This window comes from Rattus norvegicus, chromosome 8, assembly GCF_021556685.1.
Source record: "Rattus norvegicus strain SHRSP/BbbUtx chromosome 8, alternate assembly SHRSP_T2T, whole genome shotgun sequence".
In the NCBI taxonomy this organism is placed as follows: Eukaryota; Metazoa; Chordata; class Mammalia; order Rodentia; family Muridae; genus Rattus; species Rattus norvegicus.
This window is the reverse complement of record NC_141541.1, coordinates 60,812,080-60,833,717: the sequence shown is the minus strand read 5'-3', so window position 1 is coordinate 60,833,717 and position 21,638 is coordinate 60,812,080. Positions and strand designations below refer to the sequence as shown.

The 21,638-nt window shown below is 41.2% G+C and overlaps 1 long non-coding RNA gene across 3 annotated transcripts in view; it reads left to right on the top strand.

The window, feature by feature from the left end:
* The window catches only part of LOC102551665 (uncharacterized), a 62,996-nt gene extending 52,860 nt beyond the window's left edge, over nt 1–10,136 (top strand). The window contains exons 5-6 of one of the 3 annotated variants that reach the window (XR_015627269.1): nt 2,038–2,248; nt 9,831–10,136. This is a non-coding gene — a long non-coding RNA (uncharacterized LOC102551665). The remainder of the gene's footprint in view (nt 1–2,037; nt 2,249–9,830) is intronic. The other 2 variants (XR_015627268.1, XR_015627267.1) reach the window with 2 other exon arrangements.
* Nucleotides 10,137–21,638: the final 11,502 nt, after the last annotated feature.

Sequence of the window (21,638 nt, the reverse complement as noted above, 5' to 3'; positions counted from 1 at the left end):
ATAAATTAAAGCGGACATAAGTACTTAGGAAGACAGTCTGTGTTCATGGATCAGAAGGATGGGCATTGCTAAAATGTCTACACTGCTCAGAGTGACACGTAGGCTCCACAATCTCCAGCCATATTCTAATGACATGCCCTTTGCATAAATAAGTAAAACATTCCTCAGACTGCTGTAGAGTTTCCAGTTGACAAGCGTTTCGTTAGTAAGTGGAATTCACTTTAAATAGGAAGGTCTTGGAATGGTGTCCCAGATGTAATCAAGAATCATCGCATACGTTAACAAAATTCCTGCTCTAGAAACTCCACCCCTTATTAATTGATATGTGAGGAAAGTAGGGAGAGGTCTCCAGTCATTAATAGCCAAGTCTGAGGATCTTATCTGAGAGAAACATACTCAGAAGAAGTACAGGGATACATATTATGTTTATTAAGGGCACTTTTTAGTAAATGATTTGAAGAAATAAAATGTATGCCGTTATTTTGTGCATACTGTGGCATTTCTGAAACAATATCATCAACCAAAAGAAATGAAACAGATTTATATACAGCAAAATGGACATATTGAAAATATTTCAAACAAAAAAGTAAGACAATTATTTTATGTAAAGCTCATTAAAACATATGGAAAGTAAACCTGCAGACGACAGTGCTATATATTTTGCTGTGTGTTTCCACATGGTGACACATTTGTATACATAACAATATATAAAAAGTGAATTGATACCTTAACCAGATAAATAGAGAAGAATTAAGATGAGCGTCAAGAGGAAATTAGAGTCCTAAAGTAAAATACTGATATTTTGCCATGAACATCAAGGGTAAAATCCCTCAATTCAGCATATCCAGTTAAGGCAGGAATAGCAAGCAAATTGGATGAACTCTGAGAAAAACAATCTTGATGAACTTCTTGGAACAAAAACCTGAATTTAGGACATAATATAAAGTGAAATAACTTCTTTTGTGGATATCATTAGAAAAATCATTAGCTACAGAAGAAGTCAAAGAGATAAAGCTTCACAAATCTCTGCGAGATTATTGAATTAATGGCAGGAGGAAAGAACTCTCTATAAAGAGGTAAGTTGATGCCAGTGGACTTGTTCTTTAAAAGAAAACCATAAAGATTGGGGTGCTGAGTCAGAAATCCACAGAAGCACTTGATGTGCTTCTCAAGATCACCGGAGACATATACACTGTGTGAATCATCCCTCCTTTCGCTTTCCAACAAAGAAAAGGATCACTAAGAAACATACTGGGTTACACACTCTCATCCTTGTGCACTCTCGGATAGTACTTATACTCCCTGGAATATACTCCCTGGAATTGGGTAGCAGTCATTTAAGGAATAGAAGAGAATTTGGGGGGCAGGAGAAAGAATGTTTATTTTGTGGTGGGTAAAATGTTTTAGGGGGCAGGAGAAAGAATGTTTATTTAAGTGTGGATGGTGGACAGATAGACAAGTAGAAAGACAAACAGATGACAGACTGATGGATAATAAACGTGAAAGATAATAAATGGTAGACTTACACACAGACAGACAGAGACAGACAGGTAGATGATAGATAATTATAGATTAGCTGGGTGATGGGCAGACAGATGTATTTGGTAGATATCCTAATTAAATGTGTACGCCATCTAGAAATCTGGCTTCAAAGCTTGGAAAACGCTCTTTCAGAATAACTACAATTGATACTGCTCTAAAGTAGAGAACTGAAACTACACTTTTGACCTAATTGTTTCGTGTTGCTGCTGAGGGTGAATCGGTGGCTCACCCATTGCAGGTCCTCTCAGGATGAAGCAGGGGCACAGAGCTGACTGTACTGGGAGAGCAGCAAGAAATTTTCAAGGATGGGAACTGTTCTACTGGCTGGCCTTTTGTGAGATGGGATGTAGTACAGAGAGGTTTGGGAAGGGGTGAGCAGGAGGAAAGCTACTAATCTGAGGTAAGCCCCTACTCCATGTCACAAGCACATGCTGTAGTACTGTATCTCTGCTAAAATCCCACTTACTCCATACTTTTCTCCCCACACTATCCTAGCTCCTCAGTAAATCCAGTGTATTAATCAGGAATCGTCTCAAGAATCACGTTCAGAAACATCTCAGAGACCTGTGCTTTCTCCTTCAATGTACCCAGTGCACCAAGATCACACCTACCTCTGCCATGGATTCAGCCTTGTATCTGCCCCTATCCTAGCAGCTTTAACATCCCACTGCAGATCTTCAAATAAGCAACCCGGTTTGCTAACAAGGTAATAATAAACTGAGCGATAATTAGAAATAAGTCACTCTGTGAATGTCAGCTATTCCCATGGTTGCCCACATGAGGTGCAGGCAGAAAGAAGTATACGGAAATAGGCATGGTTGCTACTTGGGTAGCCTGGGAGAGTGTGCATCCATTTGTCTGTCACCAGTAAACCAGGAGGTTCGGGTAAAAAGAAACTGGCAGACAGTTCTATACTGGGTAATTTGGAAGTGTTCAAACTGTTCCTAAGAGCAGCGCACGATAAGCTTTCTCGTTGCTCAGTGCAAAATAACCGAGGACACTGAATTTCAAGATAATGATACTTGCTATTTTCTGATGCCAATAAGAGAGAAAATTCTATGAGTGTAAAGGGACCTTTTGTCCAGATAGAAAACAGATTCCTGGTTAGCGGAAAACCGGCACTCAGGATCTTCTCATTGTATCATCTTACCCAGTTCTCATGGAACTCTGGGTACGCCTTCATGCATTCCTATACAATCCCAATGATAGGCCTGCATATGCCATCAGTGTGGTTATCCATTGTAGAGCATATAGAGGACACTTTGGCTAATGATTTTCAGAAGAGAGCTGGGAAGTCATCGAATGTCCGAGAACACATTAACCCAAAAGTCTCATTTTTTGGCAGACAACTGTAATCCTTGGGAAGATATTGCTAACTTGAATTAAACTTGTATGCACTTAAGCAATCAAACGCTTCTCAGGCCGCTCATCTGCTTCGTGACTTAACATACCAAAACAGGTGTTGAACATACAGATGACTAGAACACAGTCCCAGAAGCCAAGGGTTTAGCTATCTTCCTGGGAGCAAACCCATAAACAGCAGTGTATTTTGGTTTCATTCTTTTGAGGACAATATGAGAGTACTTAAATTTTTTTAAATAAACTACCCTGGTCCTTCAATTAATTCTCAATAATTAATCCCATGGAAACAGACTTGGAGGAAAGTGAGCATTTAGCCATAAAACGCAACCCCCTTAAGAGTGTTACTTAAAGTAGGGTATCTGATACCTTGACCTCTTTGCAGTCACTCAAATCTACGTGGAAGAAAAATATTAACATAAAAAGAATGATCGTGATATACTGTCCAAAGATCAAATAGTAGCTCCCACTGGACTTTAAAGATCATAAGTCTATTTTTGTAGTGTGGTTTTTTTTTCTTTACGCCTAGAATAACCTCTCAAAGTGTTACCAGTAGGGGCTGCTCCTCTACTCCTGGGCGCATTTTCTTTTCTTTCTTTCTTTTTTTTTTATTAACTTGAGTATTTCTTATTTACATTTCGAGTGTTATTCCCTTTTCCGGTTTCCGGGCAAACATCCCCCTAATCCCTCCCCCTCCCCTTCTTTATGGTTGTTCCCCTCCCCATCCTCCCCCCATTGCCACCCTCCCCCCAACAATCTAGTTCACTGGGAGTTCATCTTAGCAGGACCCAGGGCTTCCCCTTCCACTGGTGCTCTTACTAGGCTATTCATTGCTTCCTATAAGGTCAGAGTCCAGGGTCAGTCCATGTATAGTCTTTAGGTAGTGGCTTAGTCCCTGGAAGCTCTGGTTGGTTGGCATTGTTGTTCATAAGGGGTCTCGAGCCCCTTTGAGCTCTTCCAGTTCTTTCTCTGATTCCTTCAATGGGGTCCTATTCTCAGTTCAGTGGTTTGCTGCTGGCATTCGCCTCTGTATTTGCTGTATTCTGGCTGTGTCTCTCAGGAGAGATCTACATCCGGTTCCTGTCAGCCTGCCCTTCTTTGCTTCATCCATCTTGTCTAATTGGGTGGCTGTATATGTATGGGCCACATGTGGGGCAGGCTCTGAATGGGTGTTCCTTCTGTGTCTGTTTTAATCTTTTCCTCTCCCTTCCCTGCCAAGGGTATTCTTGTTCCCCTTTTAAAGAAGGAGTGAAGCATTCACATTTTGATCATCCGTCTTGAGTTTCATGTGTTCTATGCCTCTAGGCTAATTCACGCATTTGGGCTAATAGCCACTTATCAATGAGTGCATACCATGTGTGTTTTTCTGTGATTGGGTTACCTCACTCAGGATGATATTTTCCAGTCCCAACCATTTGCCTACGAATTTCATAAAGGCATTGTTTTTGATAGCTGAGTAATATTCCATTGTGTAGATGTACCACATTTTCTGTATCCATTCCTCTGTTGAAGGGCATCTGGGTTCTTTCCAGCTTCTAGCTATTATAAATAAGGCTGCTATGAACATAGTGGAGCATTTTCTAAACATTTGGCAGTGCATACCCATTTGCCTTAAAATAACAGAAGAAAAAGAATAAGATATCTGGGTATCAAGGCAGCACTTGGGTTCCAGAATGTGGAGCCAGAGGACTTGGAAGTCTGATCTGGACTGAGACAATTCCTGCACATCCCGCTGAGCCAGAACAAATGTTTTATTTTTCCAAATCTTAGTGAAAAGTAAATAAACAAATAAACAACAAAAAAACATTGCCAGGACATATGAGGGCACAGCTCTGCTCAGGGACAGGCACTGACCCTGATCGTGTCCCTGTGTCCCTGAGAGTTTCCAAGGCAGTCCCTGTGTCACCTTACATCTCCTTGTGTCCTACATTGGCAGTGTGTTTTGATGAACTTGATTCCCTGAAAATAGGTAACGCAGGCACCTGCGCTGGTTCCTTAAGAGATGGAACAGTAAGTTACCCAGGATGTCCGACGTAAGTAAGAATTAGTGGTTATTCGATTGCACTAATCTCTGTCCTCCCCAACTTTCAATTTATTAGGGAGCCATCAGCATGACATCAGCAGGAGGAACAGAGACAAATTCAACGGGAACACTGCACCAAGGGCAGAGTGGAAGCTGTACTTACCTCACAGAGACTTCCAGGCTCTCAGACAGATTAAATTGGAATAGAACGAGCGCACATATTCCTCTATTTATTTACTTGGCAGAAGGTGCCTTATTTTATATAGATCACATAGCCATCATTGAAAATGTATGCTATTTTTAAAAGTGTCACACCCTAGTGGAGCGAGCATCTGGCTTCTTGAAGGGCACAGTGCAGTCTAAGGAGACACTGGGAAGGAGGGAGAAGTGGAGGATAAGTACATTCCGATCTCCTCCTGGAAGCTTCTTCAGTTTGATCTTTGCATCTCACAGAATTTCCAGGGTGCTACAGTGGTTTTGTTTTACAGATGGACAATCAGAGGTTGTCTGTCAGAGTTACCCTCATAGCAGCACACTTGGCAGCAGAGACAGATTTTAGACCCAGGCCTGTCATACCTCAAGCTTGCGATTTGTCTGTAGCGCCCTGTTGCTTTGGAAGACCATACTGTATGCGTGTCACGGGGTCAGGTTAAATCTAAAGGGAAGTAGAGACTCTGGATGATGGGGCATGCAGACTTGCGGCTTAATGCTGAAACTCTTCAGTGAGGTTGTGCTAGGCTTTTGTGCATTGGTACCAGCAATGCCTGCAAGAGGGTATGGTCAAACAGTATAAATGTGATCAGACTCACACGTGCCTTTGCAGTTACTTGGTGGGAGTGACCTTCAGCAGTGTCCTTATCTCTGGTGCAGATGGGCTGTCACATACAGATGGGGCAGGCCATGGCGGTCTACCCAGGAAGCCAATGTCTAGGAGACTGGCTTTAGGTCCAGAATGCCTCATCCTTCACTGTGTTGTCTGCTTATTCTTGAATACCACACCCCCCTGACTCCACACCCAACCCTTGTGATTTATAGTCTATGGTCCTACCATTACAGGTTTTTAAACTTGGGACAGGATACGTCAATTCCACCAGGCAAGAATAAGACCATTACCTCATTGGCTGAGCCAAAGTTTAAAGTAAGCTTTATTAACTACCAGGCAAAATGATAGATACTGGACAAGTCAATACTTGGGGTTCACAGACAAATAACCCTGGAATATGTTAGTCTGTGCTCATAAAGTCAAAACCTACAGGCTACGTACTTACCATTTTGCCCAATCTAGGGCAAAAATACATCCTGACTTCCAGAAATACCTGAGAGATGTCATGTTTAAGCAGTGTGAATCTCATCACATTCATATATGCCTCTGCAATTACTTAGCGACTTCCAAATACACGCATACTTCCTGGTTATGGACCTCCCACTTATGTGTGATGAAGCACCTTATGTGCTGTGGGGTAGCTAAACCTTTACAGAAGTGAAAACACATGGCTGATTTTCTTACATGAAGAATAGTTGACAGCATTCTAGGGAGTTATTTGCCCTTGGGCAAGTGGGGTTTACAGGTTAGACGCATTATTTTCTATACCTCTTAAGCACAGTAATTTAAACTTAAAACAACCGTAGATCTCCCAGGCACTGGTGGGTTGAGCATGACTCTGATTTTGTGTTAGAGAATGAGGACTGAGCTCAGCGTACCTCATCCCTGGATGACTTCCAAACGTGGTGCAGTATCTTCTGTCCTGAGTATCTTCTCTCCCTTGTTCACTTGCTTTCTGGCCTCCAAAAGCCATTTTTTTTCAAGCACCTAAGCCTCTTGATCTTGAAGGCTTCTGTTCTGAAAGAAGCATAGTGTCACAGTGTTTTAGGTTTTAAGTTCTCACCAAAGTTTAGCTCTCCAAAGTCACACTTTCTCAGGTCCTATAAGGTCACTACTTGGGTTTAAAATCATGGGAATGTAATCTCGATCAAGGAGTTAATACAGTTCAGTCTCAATGCACACCCAATTCAATTACTTATTCTGAACTATTTATTTGTAAGTTTGGTCTTACGTTGAGTTAAAATTGGCCTCTCAGACTCAGACCTGCCAGGAAGGTTGTACAATGGACCATAAGCCATATTCTGGAAATTTCTTAGAGTTCATTGCTGTGATCAGAAAAGGAAAGACTCTTGTAGAAGGCTTCTTGTGAGAGCAAGTTTTAGGCAGTGTCTTCCGCAAACAGCTTTGAAATTACCACCCTTCCATTTTCTTTGCTAGGAAGTCTTTGGGAATTTTGTTTGTTTATTTTCTATCACCTGACACCAAATAGTTCCAGTCCCCTGATGGCCAGACTGAACTTTGATCAACTTGGGTTGCCCCGATTTGTATGACTTACATTGCAGAGATTGCCCAACTTCTCAGAGATTGTACCTAGTGGCTCAGAGTGACATCCAGTACGCTATACTGACCAGTTTGGTCTGTCCTTTTCATGGGCAGGAATCTGTATACAAAGAAACTCTTCCAAATGTACCCCTTTCCCCAATATCCAGTCGCTCTAACTTGCTCTAAAGAGTGAATTCCTTCAGTCCTCTGCCACCCTTCTCCATATATGTGTAGCTAGACTCTCAGGCCACTGTGCAACCTTCAGTGAGAAGTCTTCAGTGATCATCTCATCCAGTTGGGGCCATCACCTAACAAACTGTGAATGCGCTATGAATCACCTAACTCTACTATGAATCCATGAATCCATTAATGGATTAATTCACTGATGCAGTCAGTGTCCTCATCATCCAACTGCCTCTTCATAGAGCCATTGGCTGGGACCAAGCCCCAAATGCAGAAACCTTTCGGAGCAGGACTTCTCAAATCCATCACAGATCCACAGCATCCCTTCCCCCTCTCTACTCCCTCCTAACCCCTCAAGGCTTCCCCTTTCCCCTCTTTTTGTTCTCTCATTGCTGAAGATGAAGATGGCAACCAGCCTCTTATTGTGAAGTGGTACCTTGCTGGGAGGCTGGGAAGAACATTAAGACTCTTAAGTCCTCGTTGGTTGGTTTTGCTTCTCATGAGTTAATTTCTAGATGTGGTGAATTTAATGGTAACTTTTTGTTGTTAATAAAGAATGACAGCTGTGCAGATAATTTTGCATTGTGTTAATGCTATGAGAAACAAATCAGCCCTGTTGGCATAATACCTGATTTAAATAATGAATTAGCAGCACATTAAGTTTCAATGCCTTTGTTGAAAAGTGTAAATCTGAGAGCAAGACGTGTTCGTGTGAAGTATGATACCCGAGTAATTCCGAGTTTGCTTCATTCTCGTGTTGAAAAAAAAACACGCAAATTCAGTCTCTTCAGATTTTCTGATCAAATTCCCAAGGATAAAAGTATTACACTATAAAGATCTTTATGAACTGACACAATATCGACACAACACAGTCTGTGATCCCCAAACAATGGTTTAGAGTGTTAATTAGAATATATATCCTTTTTGATTTTTGGTTTATTTTCTCTATAAATTATGATCATAAACTTATTTGAGAGAAATTCTTCCTAGCAATTGGCATCAACTAATATTAGAAAAAAACCCCCACATTTCCTATTTTACTTCCCCATCAGCTCTGAGCATGCTGTGGACTCTCCTCTTTCAAATAGCATCAAAGTCAGGCCAAGGCTGATTCTTTCCCTGACCGGCGCTGCCTTGACCATCGCCGATACTATCCCGTTATACTTAGAACTTTCTCATTAGATCCAAGGCTCAAAAAATTACATGATTCATCCAAGTTTTCAGAATTAGCAGTGACAGAGCTAGAGTCTACATATGAATTTCTTTTGCTTCAGACCCATCACACTGATATGAATTTGCAAAACAGAGGATGATTAGCCCAAATCAGCCCATGGCCATAGTTTTATCCTTTTTTGTGATTAGCACAAGGATATACTCACCACAGTTATCTGTTTTCAATGTACTTCACACATTTAAACTATGTCTCCAATACCCAGTGACATTTGAAGATTTTGGATTCCTATCCTTGGTCTAACTGGACAATCCTGGGTTTGGAGCTAGGCAGAGAAAGATTTGTCTAGATTCATCCAATTATTACCAGTATATGCTCTGGGAAAATCTCCAAGCCCATTCCCTTCACACTTGAAATAAGAAGACTTACGATTGTAGAGCTGTTGCAAAGGCTGAAGGAGAACAGCTGTAGAGTGCTTGGTGTCCTTTAAATATCTGTTTCCAGTGATCGCCTCCCTCGGTGCTTCCCTTAGTGGAAAAATTTCTCATATTCTCTTAGCTTTGAAGGTGCTGCCCCCAGAGAAGTGTCTGTTGAGGTGATTTCAATTGCTACTGGAAGAGGATATAAACTAGAGTTTTCCTTGTCTTCATCTCTACCAAGGTATGGAACTGAAAGACAACCGATGAGCATGGGAGGCGAGTCCTCCTGCTTCCACATGATAAAATATAACAGAAATATTCAACAGCTACTCTTATGATCTTGGTGTCTCAACTAGATCAGAGGTGGAAAAGGCCATGATGGCAAGAGGTTTAAAGACTTGAGAAAGATGTCCTAGGATTTGGTTGTGTCTTTATCTCCACCCACTTGAGGTCTAGTGGGGTGGGCATGGAGAGTGACGTAGACACTGATTCAGTTATTGGTGGGATGGAGCTCCACCTAATAATTCTCCTGCAGGAAATCTAGAGGACAAACGACAGATGGCTTTGGTGGCAACAACATGGGATGCTGGTACAATCAAATTATTCTGCATTCTCCAAGGTCATTCAGGCAAAGAAACAAGAGTGCCTTTCTTGTCACATATGTGGGCCACACGGCAGTGCTTACGGCACATGTAATGGCTTCACCTCAGACCCTTTCATTTCATTTCAGTGCTACTGATTTATAGTTAAAATTTTTTCTGTTCCTAGAATTTGAGGAGACCCTTGTACTTGCTGGGGGAAGCAGCCAGAAAAGCTAAGGAATTGGAGCAGCCAGTCATAAACGTCAATGGAAGAGACGAGAGTCTGAAGCATTTTATACACCTATAAATGCCACAACTTTCTTGCTTCCAAACTAGAGTGATCCTGAAGTGTGCATTCAGCGCCATGATGGGGGGAGGACGGGGAGGGGAACACCCATGTGGAAGGGGAGGGGGAGGGGTTAGGGGGATGTTGGCCCCGAAATGTAAATAAGAAATACTCAAGTTAATAAAAATTAAAAAAAAACGCATTAGTAACTGGTTTGGTAATATTTCTTTTTGTGGCTATTTCATCCTTTCTCTGCCATGTCCTCACTCTAGGAGTGGGATTCAGTACAACTTCTAAATACTACTGCCATCCAAACTCTTGCCTCATGATCTGGGGGAACCAAAACTAAGACAGAGACGCCAGCAGAGAGCCTAAGAATATTCTTTCTGAGTCTTGTCAATCAGATGACAGAAAGACTCTATGATGGTACTGCCTGGCACATTGACTGCCTCAAGAACGAATACTCCCATTGGTGAGGAATTGCAATGCAGTAGAGGGTTTCAAGATGCCTGGCAATTCTTAAGTATGGTAACAATGGTAACTATGAAGACTGGGATTGACCGTGGGTAAATATTGTTGTTAGACCTAAGTTTGTTTTCAGGGTAACCACCAACTAACAGCTCAGTGTGACTCCCAGAAGAGCTCCAATGGTATTCATGGAGAACAAGTTCCCTGTAGAGGAGGACCAAATCAGCTGGACTATCTGTGTCCACTCTCTGTATCAGCTATCCTATCTGTGTCCACTGTCTGTATGAGACTGTGCGAGGGGACAAACCGCAAAAACCTCACTCTCAACCCTGGAACAGATGTTAAGTTAAAGGTAAAAAAATCATTTATTTTTTGATAAAGAGCGCAGCCCTGAGGCCTGACATGGAAATATTTAATGCAAATGTGAACTTTGAACTTGCAAATTGGGCCTAAACATCTGGGCCTCTGAAATAGTTCTCTATTCATCGTTACAGATCATCACATGAAAAAACAACATTTTAGCTGAAGAAAGAGTATCCACAGAGGCTGGTCTGTAACAGAGCGTGTGTGTGTGTGTGTGTGTGTGTGTGTGTGTGTGTGTGTGTGTGTGTGTGTGTGTGTGCATTCACACATAGCACACACAAAGCATGCCCTAAATAGAGGACATGTAAAGATCCCAATGAACTGGCTGTGTGTGGGGAACATTGAATTCTCTACCCTTCCCTCCCTAGCTTTGGTTTACCTCTATCCCTTGGAGGTATGCTTCTGTTTTTTTCTTTTTTTTAAACTTTCTTCTTTTAATTGTGTTTGTGTATGTGTACGTGCATGAGTGTGCGTGAGTGTGCGTGTGTGTGTTTGTGTGCATGTATGTGTGCACCCTCACGTTCGCGTGTGTGCATGATTGCATGCTCTAGTGATGTTCCTGAAAAGTGGTTGAGAGTCCATCTAGTCCATCTGGGTTTTTTGTTTTGTTTTGTTTTGTTTTGTTTTGTTTTGGGTTGTTTTGTTTTGGTTTGGTTTTGAGACAAGGCTCTCACTAGCCTGGAGCTTGCCAAGTAGACTAGGTGGGCTGGCCAGTGAACCTTAAGGATCCACCACTCTCCACCTCCCAGGTGCTGAGACTCACAGTCCATACATTTCTGTCTGGCTTTTTTGAAAATATGGCTGCTATAGATGAACCTGAGCTGCTCATACTCGTCTGGAAAGCATTTTACCAACTGAAACATGCCGCCAGCCTACAAGTGCATCACCAGACTCTGCTTCTACTACTATGTCTGTCCTCATTCAATTTATTGTTCCTGATTGGAAGAATTTGGAAACCCTGGTGGGGCTACCAAACTCAGATGTATGTCCACAACAATAGCACGGCAGAGTCCTGTAGATAATACAAGGCATCCTCTCTAATGTAGGCATCTTATCAAATGCTACTTGCTTTTAAGACTTTTACTCACAATTTCCTTATAGATCCTAGGACCATAACTAGAGTCAAAACACAAGCTGGATTCTTTGGAAAATACATTATCTGTTCTAAGAAAAATAGACATCACTAACAGAGGAGTTAGAAGATTGAATAATATGTTCTGACAGAATCATCAAGAACATACTCAAATGGAGGCTTCTAGAGTGTTGGTCCAACAGTGAAGACTCAAAGGGGGGAGAAGAGGGAGGATCTTTGATCTGAGGATGTTCTTCCAGTACCTCTATCTAATGTACTAGGAAGGGCTGTGGGGAGTAAGTCTACTCTGCTACAGGGAGTTCCTCAAACCTTGGAAAGTGAAGACCTGTAGGAAACGAGATGAAGCTAGCGTGTGTATGCCCTGTCCTGTTTCCTCTTAGGTGGAAACAGATTTCTTAGATGGCTGTTGAATGTTCATTCCTAGAGTTTTTCTCATAGGACTAAATAGCAAGACGTGAAAGAAAATAGCAGATTCTTACACAATGAAGGAGTAGCCACTGCTTATGACAACTGAGTAGATGAGTGACTATGAACCAGCCATTGAGAAAGTTGTCCATCTAGATTCAAGCTAAGCATCTTCCAGGTACAGACATAGAAAGGCTTCATGGGACCAAACAAGTCTTAGTCAAGGTTTTTAAATGACTCCCTTAACTTTCTGTCTTTACTGCATTCTAGAGATTCAGGAGTCTGCCTAGAAATTTATGAGTGGGTGACAGGCTTAGAGGAATAGAGAAAGAACCAAATATTATTACATACACCAAACATTCTGTTACAAATAGCCCCAATTGGAAGGTATTCTTAAGATTATTAGATAGTATATTTGTAGTTTTAAAACAGAGAGCATCTTGGAGATAAAAGTTAGCCCCAAAGTCATCCTGCCTGTCAAGTTTTCCTCCATAGCTGAGAAAATCGTTCTGTGTAATTGACTGGAGGTACAGATGCCAAGCTCTACTTGCTGACACTGAAAACAAGGTGGCGAGGGTGTTGGCATTTACTTCTTGGTTCTAACTACAGGGATATTTACTCTATACAAAAGAATTCACCAGAAGGAATTCTCATGACTGCCTACAAAATAGAGCATGGCACATAATGTCATTGCATTTGTCAGTAGTTCATCCTATGACAGCCACATCTATGACCCAAAGCAAGTATTTCTCTTTTGCTATGCTCTTTCATAATCAAGAGAATATTTTACATAGTATAAGTCTGTATCCTAGTATCCTCATGTAGCATGCACAGGTCCTGACTTCAATCACCAGCACCATATTAAAGGGGGGGCAGTTAAGTGTACAAGATCTAAAGCCATACTGAAATCCTAGAGGCTCATTTCTCCCCTCTTAGCATAAACTTTCATTTCTAATGGCCAGAAATATTTTGTGATAGAATTATTTGTTCTCCACAAAATATCTTGATTGTTTCCTGGACTTGAGATTTTCCTCCTTTTCTTCTAGATGGATTTGCGTGTGTGTGTGTGTGTGTGTGTGTGTGTGTGTGTGTGTGTGTGTGTTTCTAGTTACACATTAGAGCCTATCTTAGTTAAACTCAACTTGTAGGAAACAGTAGATAAAAGCTTAATGATATATGGATAGAGCTTGAGATATCAATTTCTTTCATAGGACCATGATAACAATGCTATAGGTGTAAAATGTATGTGTAGACTAGAGGTTTTCAACTAGGGGTAATTTTGTGGCCCCTTCCATTAACATTTGGCAATGGCTAGACATATCTTAGGCTGTCACACCAGAGAGGGAGATCTAGTGGTAGATCAGTGGGGTAAATGTCTGCATCATCTTCTTCCTGCTATCTAAGCAATTATCTGACTGAAGAGCAAGACCAACACCTACTTGTTACTTCTTGGTTCTGTAAATCAGGAGTCAGACAGAATGGTGAAGTCATCTCTATTAAGCTCTCTGCTTAGGGTCTCATGGCACAAAAGCACAGAATCCCTGTGTCAGCCAGGCTGTGCTCTCACCTGGAGACTCTGGGGAAGAATCTATCTCATGTTTTTCAGGTTGTTGGCAGAATTCAGTTTTTTTGAAGATGTGATAAGTCCCTACTTCTTTATGGCTGTTACCCACAGGTTTTCCCCTCATTTAAGCCACACCTATATGAGCTTGCTTCTGGCTTTCTACATTTTGTAAATCAAAAGTGAATGTTAGATATCCACATGCTTTGAATTGCTGACTTATTGTTGTGTTGCTAGTAAGGGACAGATCCCTTCTTTGCAAGAGCTTATATGATTGGATTTGCACTATCTGAATTATTTGTTCTTTACAGTTAAATAGTCCTTTAATTACAGCTACAGGAATTTTCTCACAGAAGTACCTAGATTTTTTTTTCTGAGTAACCACTGGATTTAACCTTGGGGAACCATCTTTAGAAGTCTGCTTACTTTAATACCATACATACACAAGACAGCCTTTTATAACTAAAAAATTATCTGGTTCTAAATTTCAACAACACTTGGTCTAGGCATATCTTTTTGTGCATGGTAAAAGGATTTCCAGTTTTCTGTCTCATGAATAGCAGACCCACAATCTACAGCACTTGAAAGAACCATATGCTGCTGGGTTTCTGGTCACAGTCCAGAACCCTCATAATCAAAAAACTATTTCTCACAAAGATTTTATCAATTACTTGACATCTGTCAGTCCATCTATTTTTACCCATGTCCCTCCATTAGCTTGTGTTTTCTGTTCTTTGATATATGTGAGGCTTTTTGGGAAATTTAATTGAAAACTTAGGGAATAAAGAAATTATTTGTATTTGGACAGATAACCAGATTATAAGTATGTGTGACTAGGATGTAAGTACTTGATTTTAGAGATTTCCCTATGGTCTCTTACAATCTTGATGCTCTTTTGTTTAGATTTAATTGGTTCTGAGACTTTATCAGAGAAATTTTGAGGTATAGAGAGATGAAATAGGAGGCTGGAAAGACAGTTGGTAAGATGCCTGCCACACAAGCTTTAGGAGCACACACAAATCTGGGGATGGTGGTGTGTCCTTGTAATCAAATTAGGAAGAGACTTAGTTCATTCCTGGGACTAAGTAGCCAGCTAGTCTACCCTGATTGGCCAGTCCCCATGAGAAACCTCACCAGTTCCTGAGAAACAACAGCTGAGGCTGACCACTGGCCTGTGCATCATTTCCTCTCTTTCAGTTCTATATACACATATGCATATGGATGTACACACATGTATGAATATACACACACATGAATGTACACACACATATGAATGTATACATGCATGAATGCACACACACGTATACACAGGAATATACACACAGACACATATGAATGTTTAGACTAATGAATGTACATGTACGCACAAATGAAAGTATACACACATGAATATACACACATATGAATGTACACACACATGAATATACACACATATGAATGTATAATGCATGAATACACACATATTTATACACAAGAATATACACACAGACACATGAATGTTCAGACTAATGAATGTACATGTACACACATATGAATGTACACACACATGAATATACACACACATGAATGTACACACACATATGAATGTACACACAGGAATATACACACAGACACATGTGAATGTACAGATAAATGAATGTACATGCACACACATATGAATGTACACACCCATGAATATATACACACATGAATATACACACATATGAATGTACACGCAGGAATATACACACAGACACATGTGAATGTACAGACAAATGAATGTACATGCACACACATATGAATGTACACACCCATGAATATATACACATATGAATATACATAGACATATGAATGTACACACACATAAATGAATGTGCACACATACACAAATGAATATACACACACCTGCACCCTCCTGCACATACATACAACTGTACACAAATACTCATGTAAAACAGGAAGGAAATATATTTAGAGTTATTTGACTTTGACCTGAAGTCATGCTTTTGTGCATTTTTAAGTTACAGAGACCACTTGGTTCAAATTTCCACCCAGTAAGTTATTTGACACTCCCGAGGAATCTAGTTCATGGTTGAGACCTTTCAGGTGGATTAACCCAGAGGCAGGATCTTCAAAAGTAATTCACAAAGCATGTTTGGCCTGTAAGCTCTCTGAACAAAGTGTGCATATTTTAAGTTGCCACGTGACATCCTTATGCATAAATGTAGTGGTTGCAAAGGATGTGGTTTCTAACACATTCCATATCCTATATGGTACCTATTTTACCAGTTGGAGCAATATGTGAAACTCATTCCTCTTGTAGACTGTCTCCAATACTGTCAGAAAAATCCATTTCATATTATCAATAGAGCAGTCTAGCTAGGGCTGCTTTTTTTTCCCAAGGAAAAAATGGGTTCATTTTTCCATTTAAATGAACCATAATACTTTCATCTTTGTAACAAACAAACCACCTTTCAATTTCAAGATAAATCAATCTATAGACAGGCAAAACGTATAGCCTTAAAGTGGGTTTGTCCTCTAATGATATAAAGTACAATTCTTTCAAGTACTTGTTACAGATTGTGCTGTTGTTAGGTTGCTGGTTTGTTTTAGTCTTCTGTTTTTGTGCTCCTATTATTCCTGTTACTGTGTCTCCTCAAAGGAATTTCTACTCTGAATTGCCAGTAAGAGTTAAGACTGATGGTTGATAAGACAAGTGCACCTTTTGTGACATAGGAGACCTGAGAGAGAGGCAACAAAATTTAAAATTTCCCCCAAATGGATACACTGGAGAGGAAAGGTAGCAAGGGCTAGAGAGCTGGAAATACTTTCCTTAAAAATATATACACCGTAGCCTCCTGGACATTTTTAAATGTTCTCTTAAGAATCTATTTCCTCCAGTTTGAAGGTTACTAGGTGATAACCTACTGTGTGCTTAGAGAAGTGCTCACAATATGCTGAGGTGAAATGTGCTTCCTACCGCAAGTCTACTCCACTGTGGTTCAGTACCTCCATCTCTGTTGATGACTGACATTGGAAGAGGCTGTGGTGCATCCCCCACTGCATCCCTGAGGTTCATATCTAGACCCATGGTTCTGTGTTCATCATCATCATCATGTGTGCTAATATTATGTAATAATATATGTTATTTCAGTCCTCTCATCTCTAGTTATCTTTACACAAAGGATACTAAAACTCAAAATAAATCTTTTTTTTCTGTATTTTGTTATCTAAAACAACATAACATTCCTATTGCCCAGGATAAAATACCACTGTTTAGGGTTTTGTTTATAATATAAAATCTATTGTGTTTAAAATGCTTGTGTGTTCAGTACTTAAAATAGTCCTAGAAGGAAAATACTATTACCATCATTCCTATTTTTAATTTACAGACAGGAAAATTGAATAGGGAAAGACCTAAACTGACTAGACAAAATCAAGAATTTTGCTCTGTGCCTTGTTTAGCAGTTGGTTAATTCATTACTGCTCAATGAGTAGTTGATTCAACCGTAACACGATGCTATACAGACATATCTCTGCCAGCGTCCAGAAGGAAAAGCAGAAGAGATAAGAATAGACAAAATGACAGAATCATCAGCACATTCTCTGGTGACTTCACTGGACAGCTAGGAGGCTTTTGTCATGCATATGGAGTGATGGTCCAAGATGACCCAAGGGACCTAATGAAGTGTAATGGCTTCCAGACTAGATTCTTAGTCCAAAAGAGTCTGTGGACTGCTGCAGAAAAGGGGGATCCAAATAAAAAGGACTTCCTATACCCCCTCTTCTATCTCAAACACTTCTATCTCCTGTCTTCTCCAGTGAAATTTAGCTCAGCGAGGACCAGTTGGGAACAAGGGCAATGTAAAAGTAGAAGTAGAGATAAATACGTGCAGAGAGGTAGGGAGAGGAAGAGAATGAAGAAGACATAACACAGACGGATGAAGGGTATTAAAACCCATTCTGAGGGGGATAGAAAGATGGCTCAGTGGTAAAGAGCTCTAACTGCTCTTCCCAAGGACCTGGGTTCAATTCCCAGCATCGACATGGCAGCTCACAACCATTCGTGTAATTGTAACCCTAGTTCCAGGGAATCTGATGCCCTCTCTTCTGACTTACAAAGGCACCAGAGACTCCGGTGGTGCACAGACATACATGGAGACAAAGTACTCAAACACATAAAAGTAAAAATAGTTACAAAAATAATTCTGAACATGTGTCCTCAAATATAGTGTATGCTCAAATAGTCCTTTATATATGCATTTCCTTTTTCTTTTTTATTAATTCATTTATTCATTTACTTTACATCTCAATCACTGATTGCCCTCCTTCCTCTCCTCTCAGTCCTTCTCCCCACCTCGCTTTCTCTCCATCCATTTCTCCTCCCTTTCTCCTAAGAAAAGGGGGAGTTCCCAATGGATATCAGCCACCCTTGACATATCAAGTTGCAGTAAGACCAGGTGCATCTACTCCTATTGCAGCTAAAAGAGACAGCCCAGTAGGGGGAAAAGGTTCCTAAAGTAGGCAAAAGAGTCAGAGAAGGCTCTATTCCTGCTGTTAGACGTCCCACATGAAGACCAAGCTGGGGAAAAATAAAAGAACCCTAGGTTAGTCTCATACATGCGCTCTCTCTCTCTCTCTCTCTCTCTCTCTCTCTCTCTCTCTCTCTCTCTCTCTCTCTCTCTCTCTCGGTTCAGTCTCTGTAAGTCCCTATGGGCCTAGGTTAGTTAACTTTTTAGGTAACCGTGAGTTTGCTTGAGGGTCCTTGATCTTCTAGCAAATATTTTATTTATTTTTGAGATAGGGTCTTCTGTAACTGGTCTTATACTCCTTATGTGACTGGGGTGATCTTGAACTTCTGATCCTATGGCTACCACCACCTAAGCACCAGGATTATACCACAAACCATACCACACTCTGTTTTATACAGTGCTTGGGAGCAAATCCAGGACTGTGATCGTACCAGGCAAGCACTATGAGCTGTATCCCCAACAAAGGTGTAGACACCTTTGTTGAATAAAAATGCATGAATGAATAAATAAGCAAATTTTATTCTTGCAACAATAGCTTTGTAGAGTTGTAGTAAGGATAAATGTTATTATACAGAGCTTAACACAGCCTGAATTTTACTGTTTTACAAGTAAAATAATAAACATAATAATTATCATTACCCACTCTGGGATTCTTTGATGGATGTGCAGGTGCTTGTGTGGTTCTTCTTTCTAAGCAGAAATCCCTGATTAAACTTGTGTTATGTGTTACTTCGGCCTCCATGAAATCAGCTTGAGTCCAGAGAGGATTTTCCATCCAGAGAAGAGTTCCATCCTCAGAAGTTCTTTGGTTTTCCAGTCTTGAGGAGTGTAAGCTAAAAGATTGGCAGTTATTACATGGAAGTCTTGATGGAAGCCACATGCAGCAAAGCTGTACGGCCATCCAGAGAGGTCACAATCCTACAACCAAGAGGACAGCGTATGTTTCCCCACTACTCCTTGGGGTTGAGTCATACCACTCCAGTTTATAATATTTGGTTTCTGCACAAAACTCATGAATTTATGGTTCAGAAGGTGTAGAAAAGTGTACTGGGCTTTTGGCTTTAAAATGTATGACTTTAATTTACCTAAATTATTTACAGTTAAATACCACTGTCTCCCAAGTCACACTGAACTGTAGCATGATGTAAGTTATCTAGGGTGAGACTTTATCTCTCACAGGTTGCACGAAATGGCATAGACACCTTAAGCATTCCTAGCAGAGCAGATGGTCTCATTTGTAAAAAAGACTAAGAACACTGTCAGTTCCGTGACATAATCTGAATTTGTGGCATGTTACAAGAATCCCAGTAGTGACCAATACCAGATGTTGTAGAGATACAACTCCTCTGGAAACACCCAATAACTTCCCCGGATCTAAAAAGCAGACCACGAAGGGTTAATTTTGTGTGAAGACTTCTTTTTACAAAACAACTTTTTTTTCCCTTCCCTGCTAAAAGAGTTTTCCTAACTGGATCTCTTTTTGGAATATTTACAACTGGTTTTGCTTTACAACATGTTGATGGAATTCTGCTGAGAGTTTCCACAAATGCCTGCCTGTCGGGTATCCACAGTGAAGTCTCAGGAGTCATAGTGAGGCAGGTAAGCAAAGACTCATCACTCTCCAAGGCAAGTGAAGCCAGAATCGCTAGACCTGGAAGGTGGCTTTAACAAACACCAGACCCCCCACTTCCGGGAAGGAATGCTGATGCAAATATCTAGGCCCCTGGCCATCATTTCCTTGTGACATTGACAGTCCAAAGTTATCAATCTGTGGTCTGAAGGAACTGTCCATTGTGCAGCCTGTACTGAACCGTTAGCTTAAATGGAATATATTTTTCTTATTGACACAGTTATGAAGATACAGCTGGTGCTTTCCTTCTCTTTGTAGCGCCGTGAATAGAACCCAAGGCCTTTGGCATATCACACAAGTGCTTTGACACTGTGCTGCTCCCCAAGCCCCAGATGACTTTGTGCTCAAATAAATGAAAACAGAATTGGGGGTGGGGGAAGGGTATGGTGTATCATTCATTTATCACAGGAGCAGAAAGAGGAAAATGAGAATATGAGAATTTGGAGTAGGGCCAGATGGGAACCTAGGGTCAGAAGGAGACACCTCAGTTCATGTCAGACCTCAATTCACGACTACAGCTGATAGGAGTGGTTCAGTGGCTTCTAGTATTTCTGTCAGCTTTCCTTCATGACGCCTAGTATAAGGAGCAGGCAGGAACACACACTTCACCACTGTCCAACTCAGTGAGTGAATGTTGCTCACTTTCTAGACTCAGACAAGAGGTAAGCAAGACGGGAGAAAAGAAAGAAAGAAGCACACTTTTAATAAGTTATCTGAGTGCCCTTAAAGACTGTACTGTGTTTAGTTAGTGTCCCAAGCCAGCGTATCCAATTACTCACATACAGAAAAGCACACTCGGTTTTGAAGATGGCTTACTGTAATAGAATACACTATTCCTGTTTCTGCAAGGATCCCAAGCTGGTCGCTCACTGGTCTCTCCGAAGGCTTTTGCAGGCTGCTGAGAGCCTTTTTAGGAGATGTATGCATTTAACTGAAAAGGCTAATGCACCAAGAATCAAGCACTTTGACAAAAATCGAAGTCTACGAAGGGACAGTTTTCGAGAAGTACCTACAATGCTGAGAGTTTTTACGGGTCATTGGTTTCTGCACTCCTCTTCGTAATTTCCCCTTCCCACCCTGCAAGCCCTTGCCTGCTTTGTGTGTTCAGCATGTGGTATCCTCAAAAGAGAAGAGGTGTTCAATACACCGAACGGTTCCTGGGCCTGGAGATGAGCGTGTGGGGGAAGAAATCAAAAGGCAGATGGGCTGACATTCTTTGGTGACTGGCAGAGAGATGCAGTCTTTGATGCATATCTAGGTTCCTGTTTCTGATTCTGCCACAGTTGTGTTGACAAATGTCCTTGCCACCCCCCTAGTAGAAGCAGTTTGTGCTTAGAACCAGAGGCAGAAAAATAGGATTGGGGGGGAAGCAGGGACTTTGATTAGTCAACAGGAAAAAAGTGTACCCCCAGGGGAGAAGGCTCTCCTGGAGCAAAACTGTACCTGGAGACCGGTTGAGGTTGAAGCACCGAGCAATGGAAGAACTGAAGCCTGCGTCTTCCTAGGCAAAGGAGTGCTTGTGCTGAAGGTGGGTTGCTGACAGGGCGGAGGTGGGGCTGGGGCTGGGGCTGGGGTGGGTGTGCTCTTCCCAGCCCCAAAGCTGGGAATGTGTTGGCGAGTCTGTTATGCCCCGACAAGGTGTTGGTTATGAGGGCGGGTGGGGGCCTAAGGGGTGGCT